The following is an 18,451-nucleotide window of genomic DNA, read 5'->3' as shown; positions in this document are numbered from 1 at the left end:
CACTTCAACCTCCTCCAACCCCACTCCCAGGACTCTGCTTTATAGATGACCATACATTAAACTGTTACCTTGTAACTGAGCGCTATAGTCTCTCTAATTCTCAACTGCCATAGTAAAGAAGGAATTAGCCTAAGGACACTCCATTCTAATTTTCTATCGCTGTCAGTGCTAACCAGAGCTCATAGAGCAATGCTGTGGGGGTGGGGAAGATGGCTCCACCATTGGTATTAGACCAGAAGCTACTATTTCCGTTAAAGCCACGTTTATTTCTGGAATAGTTGTGGGAGAGAAATGTGCTCCAAAGAGAAGAGGACTCAGTGTGGTTCAGGTATGACCGACCATCTGGCCAGCCCGACTCAGAGACTTTAAATTAGAGTACAGGTTAGAGGTAGGTTGGGCACTTTCCATACATTGAGCTAAAAATCGCTTGGGTGCTGTGGAAAGAGACAGAATGAGAGTTAGAAACAAAGGATCCGATTGTGAAACCTAGTACCTATGTTGAGATGTTCAAATACATTTTCTCCTTTAAAAAAATTCTGGGGAACTGGAATGTTTTGCTGATCTGATTATTTGCAGTCAGTCCTTACAAAAAATAGAGGCAACCCCAAAAAAGAGGGATTCATTTTTGCACATGTTGAAATTAATGAATGTTAGCATATTTAGTGATGCAATAGGCAATTAAAGACTTTTGGAGAAATACGAGGAAGAAAAACATAGTATTATATACTCAAAATCAGTCTCATAGCATTTTATGAAAATGTTGGCTTATATCCAGGATCTAAGGGTGGGGGTGGGTATGGTTTCTTTGTAGCTGAAGAAAGAGTAGAAAAGAATCTGGTCTATTTCCTTAAAAATAAAAGACTTCATGATTTTTACAGCGTGATAAATGAAATGCTTTTCTGATTTTTTACCTGCCGGCAGGATCTGGAGGAAATTTTTCTAGCAGGCTATGCTGTTTTCCTCTCTTTGGGAACATGGTGACACTGGTTTTGTAGCAAAACAGTCTTTGCTTATTAGGCATTTCTTCAAAATCCTGAATAAGCAGCTCTTTCCACATTTTTTGTTCCACATGTTAAACATTTCACTGCAATTTGAGCTTCAATTGTGTGTGTATGTTGATATGAAAGACTGAAAGGGAATGCCTAAGGATTCTTGAAGGTTTTTTCTTTAAAAATTTAATTCCTACAATTATGTATCAGAGCCTCTACGGAAGGTGATCCCGATTTATTACACACAGCCAAAGTAAAGCCCATCAATCTTGAGCAGCGGGGTTAGGGAGGGGATATTGAAGAAGACATGAAATTCGGTGTTTGAGTAGATGAGATTTAATTTTCGGAAAACATTTCACTCATAAAACGGATAGCACCCCAGTGTCAGCTCTGACCTCCATGATGTCAATGTCATCGTGGGAGCATAGCTAAGATAAGCCTCAAAGTAAAACAAAGAAACATCGAATGTCAGCTCAACACCATTTCTTCCCTTACAGTTTGCATGACATATACACACAAAGCCTCTTGGCATTCCTGTGAATGGCTTGTTACTTGACAATTTAGCTTTTGGAGGGGGGAAAAGGAGAAAAATCATTTTGCATTTCCCAGATTCTGAGCAAGTACAGTATGCTGTTGCAAGACTTAATATTATTTAGGTCAGTGTCCTAAGGACAGCTTTTATTGTTCATGATGGTCAGCTAGACATCCAAAGGAACTCAGCATTAATTTATCTTTCTGTAACTGCTTTTATTCTGCTTCTAAGTTTAAGCAAATTCATTCACATTTTCATACCATTCTGATGAGGAGGTATCTGCTGTTCTGTACTGCAGATACATTTAGCAGAATACATTTACACGACTTGTGGTTAGAGGTTATAGCACGGATACAGACAGCTGATCATGCATTCTTCTACAAGCCTGCCGGCACCAGTTAGGATTCTGAAAAATAGTCTAGAAATGCTACGACTCTTTAATTTACAATAGCTTTAAAAGGTTTGTTTTTGTTGTTGCTGTTTGCTAGCAATTCTATGAAATCAACAGTCTATAAAATGCATCCCGAGCCAGATACATACTGTATTGAAAGCTTTCTTCAAGAAGAAGATATGACAGTGTTCGTTCCAGCTTATTTTCTTCCTTAGCAAAAAGGACCGTTTGATTCTCAGAAGCAGAAGGACCCAGTCATTGTGCAGCAGCTCTGCTGAACTGTATGAAATGCCTTCTACTGCCTGGTTGCAGAATTTGGAGTTTGCTAAACAGTGTTTAGTGATTGGGCTCATCTTGCATCACCAGTTGATGACATTTTTCTTTGTTCCCTCCTACTCAGTTGAACCAAGACTCTGAGGCTGATATGCAATGTCACTTACAACATTAATCAGATACCGCATTTAAGGTGAGCTGTCCCCTGCCTCCTCCTTCCCCAGAGCTCGTGTGCTGCATGCAGTGCGTCTCTGGCTTCTGTGAGCCTAAGATGGCAGGCAGGATTAGCCGTGCTTGTGCTGTGTGTGCATGCTGTGTAGAGAATTCATTACACGTTGCCTAGTATTTCAGATGTGAGTATGTAAATGCTCGGGATGCCATATCATCTGGTAGCGAAGACTTGTTTTTGCCTCATTACAGCCTTAGCTATTTCAGCATCACCTTTCAGTTCCGATTCATTTGCTTCTGGATGTTTGCTTTTCATCACATTCAAAATAGATTTTTACCTTTTTTTTTTTTTAACAAAGCCAAAAAAAAACCAAACCCCTAAAAACAAAAACAACAACTAAACTCTGCTACCAGATGGTGTCTCCCCTTTCTTCTTGCATTTGCTGTCTTTTAAATAATGTATGTTGTATTGTTAATTAATGTGAATATCAAATTAAACACTTGAAACTTAACATGTTTATTATGCAGGTAGAAGGCAAGGTGGAATCTATTTTTAACTCTGATGCACTCCATGGTGTGCAAGCAACTTGGTTCTTGAATTCGTATTTTCAGTGCTGGTATCAGTGGTTTGATTTTCAGCAAATGTGACAGTGGTCTTTGCAGTGGTCAGCTCCGGGCTTTGAACTCTCAGAGGAGGAAGGGGAAAAAATTCAACACACTACCTCCTTGGTTGCAGCCTCAGAGAAACCTTGGATGAGAAACTTGTTTTTTCAAACCTGTTTTCCTGTTGATAAATTCAGTTCTCGTGATCACAGTACATTCAAGCTGTTCTGCGTATGGTTTTGTGTGTGTGTGACAATTGCATCTAAAACTTGAGAGCAAGAAGACGGAGAAATCAGTTGGTCTCCATCGCTTTACATAAAAATGGCTGAGTGTCTTGTCATGCTAGCACTGCATTAAGTGATACAATACAGGTAGGTTGAAATTTGCATGTTTTATAGATTTTTTTGGAGCCATGTAGCAAGAATATTAGATTAAAATATGACTTTTAAAACAAAAATTAAATAAGACAGTTGTACTTGTGAGGTGGGGGTATTCACTTGGATGGCCTTTCCTATTCAGATTCTATATAAATATATAACTTTTATAAACTTCTAAGATGACTCTGCTATAAAAGTGAGATGATTCCTTTTAAAAAATCATATATATGATAGGTGTGGCGCCATCAGACAACAAAAGAATTTTTTGAAAAGTCTGTGGATTCAGCTCCATGTTAGTTTGAAACTAAAAATAAATGGGTTTCTGGAGATAATTTCGAACAGCGCAAACAAGCTTAATAAGAAACATTTAAAATATTTAAATTTTAAGAAGCGGTCTTTAAACGTGTTTTATGAAAGATGAAAATAAAAACTTAGATGCTTCCAAAATTAATTTTAAATGATACACAAGAATAAGTTCATTATTTATATATCTGTTATTTGGAGAGACAAGGAATTATAATTTTTAAAGGGGGAAATATTAAATATAGATGACTCTGTTAGAAGAAAGAGAGCTTCACTGAATAAAAGAGTCCCTAGAATGGTTCATTGCAGACCATACAGCTGTGGTTCTGTAAGTACCAAATTCTGGCACTTTTCAAAATTATTTCATGGGTTCTTTCCTTTGAGCTTAACTTCTCAAATATATTTTGGTTTCAAATTAACTCTGGGCCAGAACTTGTTTCCTTAGTAACCACATCTTATTTAAAAATGCAGTAACAGATATGCAAAAGATTGTCTTAAGAAAATCCAAATGTTTCATGAAAATTTTGCAGTTCTTTTCCTCTCTTGGAGAGTCTGAACTGGTTTTAGACGTTTTTAAATGCGGTCTTCAAGCCTTAAAAATTAAGCCATAATTCTGTACATAGAGAGAAACCTTGCATAGTAAGAGCTTTTTCTTTCCTCCTTTGTGCTCAGTACTTTCAAAATTAAGGTTTTTTCTTTGTAACGTGCTCCAGAATGCTGGTCAAGGCTTGTGTGCAAAGGTGTAGTTTCATTATCACGAGTTCACCAGCGCCACTGAAACAAAAGGTATCTCAGAAATTCTCAGAATCAGAAAATGCTTATGCTCTTGTTCTGCCTGATCCCTCCATCGGTAACCTCTGAGCTATCGGTAGAGACGGACCCAAACCTGAGCCCACCCCCACAATAAGTGCATACTGAGTCTCTGTGAGAAAGGTCTTTGTAGGTGTGTTAGGAGGAAGATGCTGCTAAACCCAAAACCTCCCTGAGCTTTGCTCCAACGTGTAGAACGTTGAGATGCACAACCATCTGTGTAAATAGTTGCTTTATCCTAGCAGTCTGTCTAATATCCCAAAGCACTGTCTGTAAAATCAAACCTCTAGTGGACTAAAGATTTGTTGTTGTTGTTGTTTGGAAGCCAACATAAATATCTTGCTCAGAGCTTTTCTCTGGTTCAATTGTATTAGAACATGATTCAGATCATAGTGATTTCGTTCTGTGGGCTTGCCATGAAATATTCTTCCTGTAACACCTTTTTTTCCCCCCTCCTTTTTTTTTTTTTTTTGCTGTTTGGGAGCCATTTTCCTGCTTGCCTGTGACTTAAAATGACTAAGTACATTTTGCATATAGCATCAATCAGAAGATCGTAAACTGAAGGGAAATGTCAGAGCCCTGATTCCATATTGCCTATTTATTTTAGCATCAGTAGCATTAACAGTTGCAGTAGGACTAGGCTAATTGTCATTTGCTCTTGAGACAATAATGAGCCTGGCATTTGTAATTAAAACACTATTGCTGTTCAGAAAGATTACAACTCAATGTCTTCTATTTTGATAGGCTGGTACAAATTAATCATTTTGAAACCATTTGAATCTTAATCACAAGATTAGATGGATTCAGTGGAATTGTTTTACCCTCCAATTGAATGCCAGAGAGATTCAACAGTGTACTGCTTCTCTGTAAAATGTCGATCCTTTTGTTTTTAACTCAAGCATGATTGCGTCATCTTGTAGATTTTCATACCTCATGATTTTTTTTCTGGCATTTTTCATTATTTTGCTCTTGGTCTCTCCTAAAAGAATTTGAAACACAAGTCAAGGAGCTTGAAAGCCAACTAAGACTGGTGGGAAGTATGTTGTATCATTGTCATTGTAATAAATAGAACAGTGAATGGAAGAATAATTATTATTTATTACTTTGTGTGTTTTGCCTTAATGCTTTGCCTTCATATTTCACAGAAATGTTTACCAGACACAAAGCTTTTCTAAATTTACCCATTTACAATTATCATTGGATTTTCTAAATTAGCCAAAAACACTTCCTGCCAATTGTAGAGAATCGCACTTATTCCTGCTCATTGTTGAAAAGGCGGTGCTTCACCCATTTACACTTTTTGGCCAAGGTGTTTACACTGGGCAGGCCAAGGCAGGTGCGACAGAAAGAATGTGCAAACAACTGCTTGGCTCTTACCAAAACGAAATGGATGAATCTGTGGGGTTTTACCGGAATGATTTGGAGTCTACAATTCTCAAATCTTATGATAATAACAAGATTTGATAATTATTATTATAAAATAATATATCATTATTATCAAATAATAATAATATAATTATTATCATTTTAGAGAATAGGATTTTTTTCCCAAGCCTTAACTCGGTGAGAATACCAAGATTGCACCTCTTGCTACTAGAGTGATGTTGATTTAGGTCAATGATTTTCATGGATTCCCCCCATAGAGGGTCTGAGTACCCAGACCACATCTTAGGGCTGGTTGATATGGGGAGATGAATCTTGAAAATGATCTAGCACTTTTCTTTTTGATACACGATGCCTTTGAGTTCCTGGTACCATATGGTTCACTCTAGCAGCTCCCTTCCATGGGAAATGCTATCCTTCACAGCTTTTTTGGTAATTAAACATTCAACACACATACTGAGTACCTACTACCTACCAGTCATATTGCAGAGGCTAGAAACAGAGTAACGAACAAGAGAGATCAGGGCCTGCCTCTCACAGACCCACCCCTAGTGTGGTGGAGGGGTGAGGGGCCAGGGGTGCAAAAATAAATATGTAAACAAATAATTATAGAAGACAAGTGCAAGTAAGAAAGAGAAGATAAAGTTTTAAAAAGTGAGGGTATATTTTTGGGAGGAGAAGAGCCACTTGAGAAGGGTTGGCCAGGCAAAGCATTGTAGGAGGTGGTATTTAGGTGGAGACCTAGATGGTAAGATGGATCCAGACAGGTGAAGATATGATGGAGAGCATTGCCAGGCAGAGAGTTGTTCGTGCTCAGACCGCAAACTTTCCTTTCTAATGAGTTACTGCCATTGTATCAGAGTCAGGTCTGAGACTTCATGGGTTGAGCCTGGCTTAGGTAAGCTGCCCCTGCAGTGAGACAGTGGCCCAGACTCCCAAATTCCCAGAACTTGGTGCCATCAGAGGCATTGCCTTTGACCCAGCCTCACCCCAGCACTGCTCCAAAGATGCAGTGAAGCTCTGAACATTGCAGTCCTAGGTGGTGGTGAAATTCAGGCACAGGTTCAGTTTAACCCAAGAAATCCACAAAAGAAAGGAATCCTGGAGCAGGGAAATTTCTGGGAAGCCTCTTGCTTTGTTTTTCTTAAGAACTCCAGAACTTTGACTCATGGCAAAACACTGAGAGAGCCACTTCCTTTAATTTTTTTTTTTCAAAGGCAAGAAGTGGAAGGGTCTGTCCCATCTTGCCAGTAAATTGCCTTTGTCCTCTAACGCCTCAAATGCTTCAGTTTCTGCAGAACTCTTTGCCTGTTTGTTGGTGACTTTCTAAAGACTTTGCTACTTGGACTGATCTTTCTCTATTTGAATAAATAATGCTAAGGAAATTCTTCAGAACCAGAAATCTTTTGTGCCTTTTAGGTTTGTCTGCTAAAGAAGCTCCAAGAACAAAGGGATAGGTTTGCTCTGCAAGTTAGAAACAAGGCCCTTCCAAGTCTTCTGAATGTTCCAAAAGCCCCTTCTAAAATTGATTCACAATTTATTGGGCTTTGCTTATCAGAAGTTAGAAGTGGCCTGGCTCAGTCCACTTTGTTTGAATTTGACCAGCCATGAAATATTCCACTGCATTGAAGAATGTTCTAGCCCTTTGGAGTAGACTATTGTTCGTCAGTGGGGGTAGGGGTAAGTGGGAGGGGGCTTCACCAAGTCAGTTCATTTCTTCAAATGTTTGTTGAGCATCTCCTATGTGACAGAGACCACTGCCACCCAAACAGAATGGAAATGTGACATAAAACTCCCTATGAAGCTCATGTCCAGGTTTGTGTACAAAGCTAGGGCATTGTATGGACAGGTACAATTGTATGTCCTCTCTGTTTCAGAAAGAAACGAATGGAATGCTATTCTCTTAGTGGGCTTTTATACTGTTTCCTGGAGGTCAGCCTTCACTTTGGGGGCATTGCAACTGATGGCAAGGATGGTTCTTCCCCAGGACTCTGTGTCTTATCCTCGGTCACCTTCCCAAAATGTCTTGGCTCCTAATAAGCCACCGTATGTCTGGCTGCCCTGAGCCAAGCTGGTCTGCCTGCCTTGCCAGGTGACCTCCATAAGGGCTGCCACTCTTTCGCATTCATGAGCAGATGTTAAGTTGAGAAGCCCTTGAATGCAAAAAAATTGAATTTGTGATGCAGGCAAGATGCTTCTGCTTTTTTTTACCTTCCCTGACAGGTCGTGGGGGGGGGGGTCTCCCTGAAGCCCTGCTCTGCTTCTGTGGGAAGCAGGTAAATCAAAGACCAGTTGCCAAAGCCCTTATCTTTGTTAGGTGAGCCCAGCATGACACTGCCATGGCCCAAACATCTCATTGACCAGAAAATGGCTCTTTTGATCTTGTGATTTGTTTTGCATCTTTTCCTTTAATGGTTTTCTTGCTTCTGCAGCTGTTCTAGTTCAGGGTTCGAGACTAGCGTTTGTGTCTGCAGTCTCTATATTTGGCCTATGGAGGAAGTTTGTTTTCTGGTTCAATTTTGTTTTTCAAATGCCAGTATAAATATTTTTTTTTCTGTGTTCATAAAAAGCTGTGAAGTCTTTCATGATTTTCTTTATATGATTAAATAAACCTCTTCCTTACCCTGTGGTCATTGCTGCCAAATAGATATTTTGAAATTCCTTTTTTTTTTTTTTGCCTGCTGAAATCTTCTACCCAGTCTGAGGCCTTGCTCTAATTAAGGCCTCACGGTCCTGCCCATCTTCCCCAGTGCCGAGCATGACGTGGTGTCCCTGCCCCGAGGGCCTTACAAGCCAGTGAGACGAGAAAACAAAAGCCACCAGCTGAGAATGTGGTTAAATCCCAGAAGGGCAGTGCCCTTGTAATTTTTTTCCCCCTTTTCTCTTGTTTCTTGAGCTGTGGAAGGGAAGTAGGGGACCTGTAGTAGGGAAACAGAGGGGTTACACTGAAAGATTAGAAAATGCAAGGTATTGGGGAAACGATGTGAAAGCGAGTGGGATGGTCATCTGTGGGGCAAAGGGGGGAGATGGAAGGACTGCAGACCGAGAGGGCAGCAAGGAGGTGGGGAGGGGGTGCAGGAAATCAGGGAGAGGGAACAAAGCGAGCAGTCAGGAGGCAGGCTGCTGTGCCGCACCCTGAAGCTGGGGTTGCCGGGCACAGGAGAAAGAGTAGGAGGGGTTGCAAGGAGTAAAAAGAGGCTAGGAGAGCCCCTGAGATGCAGGCTGTGTATGGGCTGGGTGCTCCCATGTTCTGTCTGGCTTCAGTCATGATGTTGGCCTTGGGGCTCCACTGTCCCACCGAGGCTGTGACAAAGAGCCTACAGATTGGCCTTGCTAAGGGTGATTTATCCCAGGAACTAGGAAGTCTCTGTCCCAAGGCTTCTATTTTCATGCTGGGACCACCTCTACCCCTGCCACTGTCACTTGACTGGATCTGGACTAAATTCTAAATGGGCAGATTTTTACATTTGTTGTGACCAATTGCTTTTCGTTTTCCACAAAGCTCAGCCTGGAGATAGACCTATAATATGTGTTTTAGGTGGCTTCCCTGGTAGCTCAGATGGTAAAGAATCTGCCTGAAATGTGGGAGACTCAACTTTGAACCTTTGGGTCAGGAAGATCCCCTGGAGAAGGGAAAGGCTACCCACTGCAGGATTCTTGCCTGGAGAATTCCATGGCCATAGATGCATGGAAAATTTTAGAAACTCTTTTGCCCAAAGTCATGTTGCCCTCAGCAGGCATGCAGCTCAGCTTTTGAAGCTCGCAAAGCCTGTCTTTCCCTGCTCTTCACCCGCCTATCCACGCCCTGCTCTGAGTGCCCATTAAGCCATCCGCAGTGGAGATTCTGCTTGTTTGAGCTCCATGGTCTCCAGAAGCACTGCCCCTGGCTGGCACACCAGCACATAGTGCTGCCAACACCCTGTACTTCTTGCTCAGCTCTTATGGGAACATGAACCCCAGACTTCAGTCGCTGTGGGAATGGTAGGTTCACTTTATTCGGTCGTATTGAGAGAACTGTGGCCCAGAGAAATTGTGCCTTCTCTAGGTCACTCAGAGAGTTAAGTGGCCTCGCTTAACTCCTAGTCCAGTGCTCTTTCTGCTAAATCAAGACGCTTTTAGGTCACATGGGAAGCCCGCTTCTAAACCAGCAGTTGGCAGACTTTTTCTGTAAAGGGCCAGATAGTAAGTATTTTAGCTCTGTAAGTGGAGGCAAAACTGAGGATGTTATCTGCATATTTATATAATGACAAAGAAAACAATGTTTCACAAACTGTTGATGAAATTAAAAATATACTAATATATAATATGAATTATATATAATGTATATACTGTCATAGATACAGAAATGAATGGCTGTGACTGTGTCCCAATAAAATTTCACTTATGGGCAATGAAATTTGATTTTCATGTAACTTTTCATGTCATGAAATATTGTTTTTCTTTTGTTTTGTTTTTTTTTTTCAATCATTTAAAGATGTTGAAACCATCCTTAGCTTGTAGATTATACACAAACAGTTGGCAGGTGAAATTGGCCTGTAGGATACAGTTTTGTGGACTCATTTTCTAAGTCAAAAGCTGCAAACTGGGGGCCCACTGGTCAGTCCAACCTACATATGTGCTTTGTTTGACTTCTAACAATAGTTTTAATTGAATCCATTGCCAACTTTGTTTTCTGTTTTTTGAACTATATTACTCTTTTTCCTTCTCATTATAAACGTAATATATACTTACTTTGAAATAATTTGGAATGTTACCAGTTTGACGTGCATTCTTTCAGCCCTTTATCTATGCCCACTGATTTTTTTAATAGTTGAGATAATATTTTTATAGGCAATTTCGTATCTTTTTATTTACTTACTATACTGTAAGCATTGCATATCACTTTAAAGTCTTTCATTAACATAATCTTTTAAAACTTTATTATGAAAATCTTAAACATGTGTACAATATGGAAAAACTACTTCAATGAAATCCTGTATAGTTATGGTTCAGTTTCAACAATTCTCAATAACTGGCCAATCTTGTTTCATGTAAATCCTCATCTGTGTTATTTTAAAGCAAATCCCAGATCACATTGCTTTATCTCTAAAAATTTTAGTTCAGTTCAGTTCAGTCGCTCAGTCATGTTTGACTCTTTGTGACCCCATGAATCGCAGCACGCCAGGCCTCCCTGTCCATCACCAACTCCCGGAGTTCACTCAAACTCATGTCCATCGAGTTGGTGATGCCATCCAGCCACCTCATCCTCTGTCGTCCCTTTCTCCTCCTGCTCCCAATCCCTCCCAGCATCAGGGTCTTTTCCAATGAGTCAATTCTTCGCATGAGGTAGCCAAAGTATTGGAGTTTCAGCTTTAGCATCAGTCCTTCCAAAGAAATCCCAGAACTGATCTCCTTTAGGATGGACTGGTTGGATCTCCTTGCAGTCCAAGGGACTCTCAAGAGTCTTCTCCAACACCACAGTTCAAAAGCATCAAGTCTTCGGCGCTCAGCTTTCTTCACAGTCCAACTCTCACATCCATACATGACCACTAGAAAAACTATAGCCTTGACTAGACGGACCTTAGTCGGCAAAGTAATGTCTCTGCTTTTCAATATGCTATCTAGGTTGGTCCTAACTTTCCTTCCAAGGAGTAAGCGTCTTCTAATTTCATGGCTGCAATCACCATCTGCAGTGATTTGGAGCCCAAAAAATTAAGTCTGACACTGTTTCTCCATCTATCAGTATGAGTCTCTAAAAGATAAAGATATTAAGAGAGAAGAACTTTTTAAAGGAAATAAATGTTAAAGTATTTAGGTATAGAAGAGAATAATATTTGCAACTTACAAATGAATCAAGGAAAAAAATAGATAAAAAGGTAGATATAGGTGTGGTATACATAGGGGTTTTTGGTATTGCTCTAGTAAGTCTTCCATAACTTTGAAACAGTTCTAGATAAAAAGTTTTTAAAATGTGGAATACTAAAAAATTACATGAAAAATGTCAACTAGAAAAATAACCACAGCATCATTATCATATCAACAAATAACAATAAGTCTTTATTAATATCACAGTCAGCATTCAAATCTGTCCAGTTAGGTCATTTTAAAAAAAGTGTTCAAAGCACAATTCCAAATAAGGTTCATACTGCAATTAATATTTCCTTAAATTTTATTTAATCAATAGGTTTCCTTCCCTCTCTTCCTGTCATCCTTGCTATCATCATAAAATTTTTGTTGAAGAAACAATTTGTCTGACTCATAGTTTCCCACAGTCAGAAATTTGAGATTGCATTCCTTCATGCTGTTTTACATGTTCCTCTGTCTCAGAGGTTTTCTGTAAATTAGAGCTAAAGGCTTGATCAGATACACATTCATGTTCTTTTTTTAACATGGTCAACATTTTATATATTTTATATAAATATCCTGATTTGGGCTCCATTGGAAAACTCTGCAGATTTGGCGTTCTCATCTGACAACAATGAGTCTGGGGCTGGGGAGTGACACTCCCATTCCCCACTTGGGTGGGACATGAATGACCCTCTAGGCCCCAGTTCCTACTGCTTCCTGCCTGGCTCCCAGGGGTGGGAAGCTGCCACCCCAGTCTACACCCTACTTCTGCAAGGACTTTGGTAGACTTCTCAACATGACATCACAAGAGGCCTTTCAGAAATGTGGCGGGGATTATAGAAGATTTGGACAGAGACTTTCTTAAAATGCTTGAAGGGAAAGAGATAAGCAGTTATAGAAGAGAAAACCAAGTGACAGAACCCGGTGAGTGCCCAGGATGAGGGGAAGAGAGAAATAAAACAATAAATTAACAGAGTACAGGAAGAATGGGAGGCGGAGTGACTCCTAATGATTCCTAACCCATGGTGGAAAACAAAGGAAGCAAGTGGGTTTATGAGACATGCTTTAGACTTTTTATATATGATGAGAATATGGAAAACTTAAAAAAGAGAGAGAAGAGGGGCGGTAAATTGGCCAAGAATCTTAAATCAGAAAGCTCAAACAGGCACTCGTAGCATAATAGAAATCATGTAGGGATTAAACAAAAAGAGGTAGAAAACAAGGAAAACTTCCTACAAAAGGCCACTAGAAAAGGATCAGGAGCCATGCTGGGGAGATGTTGAAGAACTACTAATAGTAGAAATTTAAGACTTAAAAGTCTTAGGATATTTTTTTCTTATTTGCTAAATGCACTGAAATGAAAAGTATTATAAGGATATAAAAATATATCATAGTTGTTTTGAAAGGAATAAATCTTTATAGAAAAGAATGAATATTTTAACAAATTGGGACATTCTTGGAAATTTCCAGATAGTTCCCCATACTCAGAAGAATGATTAAGAGAGAGAATATGTAACTGGTTATGAGGAAGGGTGGAAAATTTTGAAGGACAGGATGATTATGTAAGTTTTAGGCTGCAGTGTTTAAAACTGTTGCTGTGATATTTTAGTTATTAATAACAATTTGGGGGAAATCTACTCACTTCTGGAGAAACATTTGGCCCTAATGAGAAAGAAATGCCACTGTTTGTGAATTCGCAAGTGGATGTAAGGAGCCATTCACTTGCTAAGCCTCTTAGGAAAGCCAGAGCTGATTTCAACCTTAACAAGCTGTTGACAAGGTACCACGGGGAACATGTTAGCAGCATAGAAAGTGGGCTGTACAGTCAGACCTGTATTTAAATCCCTTTATGTCACTCAGCATGTGACCCTGGGAGCTTACCCATAGAAATTTTCTAGGGCTTAAAAGTTGCTTTACCCATGGGAACTAGGATTCTTACTGCTTGGATAGTAGAAACTTAGAACTCTGAATACTTGACTTCCAGCACCAACAACCATAATGCAGATGCTTCACACGTATTATCCCATTTAACTATAAAAAAGCCCTGTGAGGTAAGTGTAATATTAAAATCAGCCCTATTTTACAGATGAGCAAGCTGAGGCTCAGGGAGGTTAAGTAGCTTGCCTGAAGTCAGCGAGTAGCCTTGTAAGTGACAAAGCTAGGCTTTAAACCCAGGCAGGCAGAATCCAAAGGGCAAACTGCCCTGCTGTGCCACCCTCCCACCTTCCAGTCGCAGCAGGGCAGCATGGAGAGCAATAATACCTCATACTGGCACTTCCCAACCTGAGGTTCCTAATCCCCATGCCTAGTTTTCCCAAAGGCTCAATGGAAACACATAAAGTTGCGATCAGACCAGAGATTTCTTTAGTTTGGAATCCATGATTAACAATGGGTTCGCTCAGGTTTTGGTTGAAGCTCGGATGGGCAATGACATACACAAAAACATGCCAGGGTTGTTGTTTTTTTAAGTGGGAAGATGAATCGTTAGTTAATAAATGCAATTTAGTGGAATAGCTCTTTTTGAACGTGACCCACAGAGAAATAATAAAGGACGCTTGGCTTTGAGGAAGTTAGGAATTGCTAGTGTACATGTGTGTGCGTGTTGCCCAACCTATCGGCCTTAAAAACCCTGTCTTTATTTTTAAATTACATGATGCTTTAATTTGACTTTAAGTCAGTATATTTCTCCTTGATTATTAAAATGTTTTACCAACTTTGTATATAATATTGGATTCTACTTTATTCCTCAGAATCATCACAATCTTTTTTGTTTTTACATTGGGAGTGACTTTTAAAAAATTTTATTGGAGTATAGTTGATTTACAATGTTGTGTTAGATTCAGGGGTACAGCAAAGCAATTTAGTTATACATATACATATATTCATTCTTTTTCCAATTCTTTTCTCTTATAGTTATCACAGAATATTGAGTAGAGTCTCTGTGCTATACAGGAGGTCCCTTGTTGCTTATGTCTTACAGTAATGTGTGTATACTCATCCCAAGCTCCTGATTTATCCCTGCCGCCCCCACCCCCACGTTTGCCCTTTGGTAACCATAGGTTTGTTTTCTGTAAGAATGTTCACAATCTTAAAACGTGATCAGGAACTAGGATGCAGAGCGCTGTATTCCAAACTAAAAACAGGATGTTAAGTCATGAAAAGAACAGACTTATCTTTTTAAACTGTAACCTGGGAATGCATCTTTTCAAAAGAAAATTTAAAAAATAAGACTCATACCACCAAAATGCAGAGAAGGTGGATGGTTTTGTAGAAAACAAGCAAACAAAACCTCTACAATATAGCTAACTAGGCTGTTAGCTCCTCCATAAGGCGAGTTTGTGGCAGGCCTCAGTAAATACTTTTTCAATGAGCAGTCCCTGAATCTTTGGGTGAAAGGTCTAGCATAGCAGGCAGTCAGCGCGCTTTATTTCAGGAGGAGGCCTGGGTCTTTTCCGCGAACTAGTTTTCACAGCACGTTGGGAAAATGTCTAGATATCTCCTGTCAGCCATGGGAAAGCGCAGGTGACACTCGATTCCTGAGAGTTTAAATGAAAACTGCAGTTGACTTACTCTGAAACCTGCCACTCTTAAACAGGCAGGGGTTGGATGCTGTCTGGGATCTGGATGCGGAACCTGGGGACCCATCTGCAAACCCAGGCCTGGTTCTGGTACGGACTAGGTTTTGTGGCCGTAGACCCCTAAGTGGTTGCCCTTGGGGCGGGTTCTGGGATCTCCCGAGAGGAGAGAGGCTGAGGCCGCAGCCCCCTTGCTGGCATCTGGGGCCGTCGTGGGCCCCCCCTCGTCTCCCCGTCGCGCCCAGGTTGGGTTTGGGGTTTTGCCGGGCCGAGGTGTGTCCCTCTCCCCGCCCCCCCACCCCCGCCCCAGGTCCCGGCCCTGCCCGTCCTCCCGAGGCCTGGTCCTGGGCACGCTCGTTGGTGCCCCGGAGCCCAGCCCGCGGCTGAGGCCGAGGAGCCCTCTTCCCTGCCGGGTGGCGTCCCCAACCCGGCGCCGGGGGCGGGCCGGGCCGGCCGAGCCGAGCCGCCGGCGTCCATTTTCTGGGCGGTGCTGCGAGACGCCGCGGCCTGACTCGCGGGTCCGGAAGCGCCATGGACCCCCGGGGAACGCGCTCGCGGGGCAGCGGCCGAGCCCTGTAAGTGCCAGCACAGGGGCCGTGTGCGGGGCGGGCGGGCGAGGCGAGGCCGGCCCGACCCCTGCTATCCCGGGAAGGAGCCTCAAAACCCGGCCGGGGAACGCTCGCGCGGGGCTGGGAGCTCCGCGGACTCCGGAGAGCCGAGGTGTTGCGGGGACCCAGCGCCCGCAGGTGCCCGGACGCCCGGGCCCGCGCCCTGGGAGTCGGGGTCCAGCCACGGAGTCGGGCACGTTGCGCCGCAGCCGTGGCCCATCTGCAAGGCTATGCTGAAGGGCGGGGGTCCGGGGACCAACGCGCACCCAAGGGCGGGGGACGTGACGGGCTCCGGTCCAGCAGTTTCGGAACGGCGCTGACAGTCGCATCTCCCCTCCCTCGGACCGCGAATTGGACCCCCGTCCTGACCCATCCGGAACCTGAGGATTTCCTTGGTTGAACACCAAAGCCCCTGGAATTGAATGGGAAGTGCAAAGGCAGGGCCCTGCCCCCAGGGCTTTGCAATCTCAGCCTCCTACTTCGGCAGTAGTTAGGTCTCCACTGTTGGTACAACATGACCGCCCGCTGTTAGCCACTTTTTGCAGGATATATTATAAATCACCTGAGGTTTTAGTCTGTCTGCGGTGCCACTTTATAACTCCTCTCCTATAGGTAAGTGACTAATTCCATTCTGGACTTTGGCCCAAATTAAATATCTCTTCTAAGGATCCATAATGGATGATACGTATTTTGGTGCCTTAGACCTATTTTAAAGGTTAGAAACTTTTCTCCTAATTATGAAGCTCAACGACTCGGTCAGGTTCTCATGGTTAAAAAGCATAGGAGGATTAGGTTCGCGGTTTCTGAGAAACTTGTAGTGAGGTACTATCTCTGAGGGTAGTGTTTTTCTAGCAAGAATTGAGACCCATTAGAGGATTGTGAAATCAATTTAGTGGGTTGCTACCAGATTTTTTTTTGAAGATATAGAATATATAATGCAATATAAAAAAGAATAGAAAATATCAGGGTGCATTGTATATAATAAGAGTAAGCGTTGTTTTCAGGCTTTGGACTTTCCGTTTATGTAATATGATTTTTTAAAATGGTGGGTCACTGTCAAAAAAGTTTTTAAACCCTGATTTACAGGTTAATAACCCAGGATTTGGAATCTGGGGTGAACCTGTGTTCAAGTCCCAGGTCTAACATCGGCTAGCTCTGTGACCTTGAACAGATTCTGTGACCTTTCAGAGCCTCTTTTGACGTAGCTGTAAAATGGGGGGATGTCTCCTATGTTTTGAGGACTGTATGAATCACCTATGTCATTTGCTTTACCCAGTGCTGAAATAACAGTAGGTGTTCAGTCCACATGCTAATGGAAGTCACTTTTCTTTCTGATTCGTTCGGTCCTGGCACCTAGTCATGAGACATTATTATTTTTGTATTACTTCTTTTTAGATCTAGATGTGGAGGAAATGGAGGACTCAGAACCAAGGATTTCCAAGTGATTTCTTCCGAAGCTCAAGACACTAACTCTGTTAAAGCTGGTCTGTTCTAACTGAGGTAATCGAATTTACATCTTTTGTTCTCTACTTGAAATAGGCAATGTTTTTTTCTGAGGGCCTAAACCGCTCCCAAGGAGCTTATGCTTTGTGGCCAGCAATCCACCAGGTTTGGGGATTACAAAGTGACAATGACATTTAGGCAAGCTGTTATTAAGGAGACGTGATGTGTGAGGTGCCTGGTGATGAAGGGGGAATGAAAGCCTTCTAGTTCCAGTTCTGCCAGTGACTGTTGTGAGAGCTTCTGTGAGTCTTGTCTTCTGGCTTCTTCAGGCCGGAAGGACCCACAGACGTCACCAAGGCCCAGAGAGTTTAAATGACTCTTCAGGGAGACCCAGTGGGCTGGGTTGGGGCAGGCCTGGAGCGTGCGTCGCAATTGCTCATTCATGCAGTCAGCTTCTGGGCCTGCTACAGGGGGAACACTGTGCTAGGCGCTGAGGATACACACGTGAAGAGTCCACCCCCAGGACGCACACTGCACCGACAGGTATTGACAGCCCAGCACACTAAGCTCCACCTTTGAGGCATAAACAGAGCCCCAGATGACGGTGATAACAACTCCCATTGATCAAGCGCTTTTGTGTGTGAATGCAAGGCAGTGTGTTAAATGCTTTAAGTGCTGTGTTTTTACTCCTCACACTACCTCTGCGAAGTAAGAAAGTATAAATGTGAAGGATTGGAAGGTGAAAATGCAGGCAGGTCATGGAGGACTTTGCCTCTCAGACCACTTTTATGATGCACATTCGGTATGCAGAGCACAGGGATAGGACCACGAAGTTCAAGGTAGAGTGCTTGCCCTCCAGGAGCTTGAAACCTCAACTCCAGAGAGGCCGAGTTAAGAGCACAGTGCCTGCCAGTAGCCCCCGTCTCCTCTGCCTACTTCTGCAGCGGTCGGAGTGGACCCAGAAGAGACGGGGGTAGTTGATGTATCACAGTTCTGGCCCTCAGTGCAAGTTTTTTTGTTTTTGTTTTTTCAAATTTAATGTACTTTTCCATCCATCTGTGGAAACTGATGCTTTCAATTTATAAACAATAGTAAGGCCAGCTCTGAATTCATTTATTCATTCCACAAATGTTTATTGAGCTCTTATTTGGGTATTTAAGGCACTTATTT

At 42.0% G+C, this 18,451-nt stretch overlaps 1 protein-coding gene across 21 annotated transcripts in view; it reads left to right on the top strand.

Moving 5' to 3' along the window:
* The window catches only part of ZBTB38 (zinc finger and BTB domain containing 38), a 134,465-nt gene that overhangs the window by 71,338 nt on the left and 44,676 nt on the right, over positions 1-18,451 (top strand). For 12 of the 21 annotated variants that reach the window (XM_069563535.1, XM_069563525.1, XM_069563518.1 and 9 more), the window contains 2 exons: positions 2,313-2,378; positions 17,234-17,338. The gene's annotated coding sequence lies outside the window, so the exon portion shown is untranslated. Of the gene's footprint in view, positions 1-2,312; positions 2,379-2,831; positions 3,328-15,049; positions 16,451-17,233; positions 17,339-18,451 lie in introns of those variants that run through there. The other 9 variants (XM_069563509.1, XM_069563600.1, XM_069563645.1 and 6 more) reach the window with 4 other exon arrangements.

This window comes from Ovis canadensis, chromosome 1 (assembly GCF_042477335.2).
Source record: "Ovis canadensis isolate MfBH-ARS-UI-01 breed Bighorn chromosome 1, ARS-UI_OviCan_v2, whole genome shotgun sequence".
NCBI classification, from domain to species: domain Eukaryota; kingdom Metazoa; phylum Chordata; class Mammalia; order Artiodactyla; family Bovidae; genus Ovis; species Ovis canadensis.
This window is presented reverse-complemented; position numbering and strand designations above follow the sequence as displayed.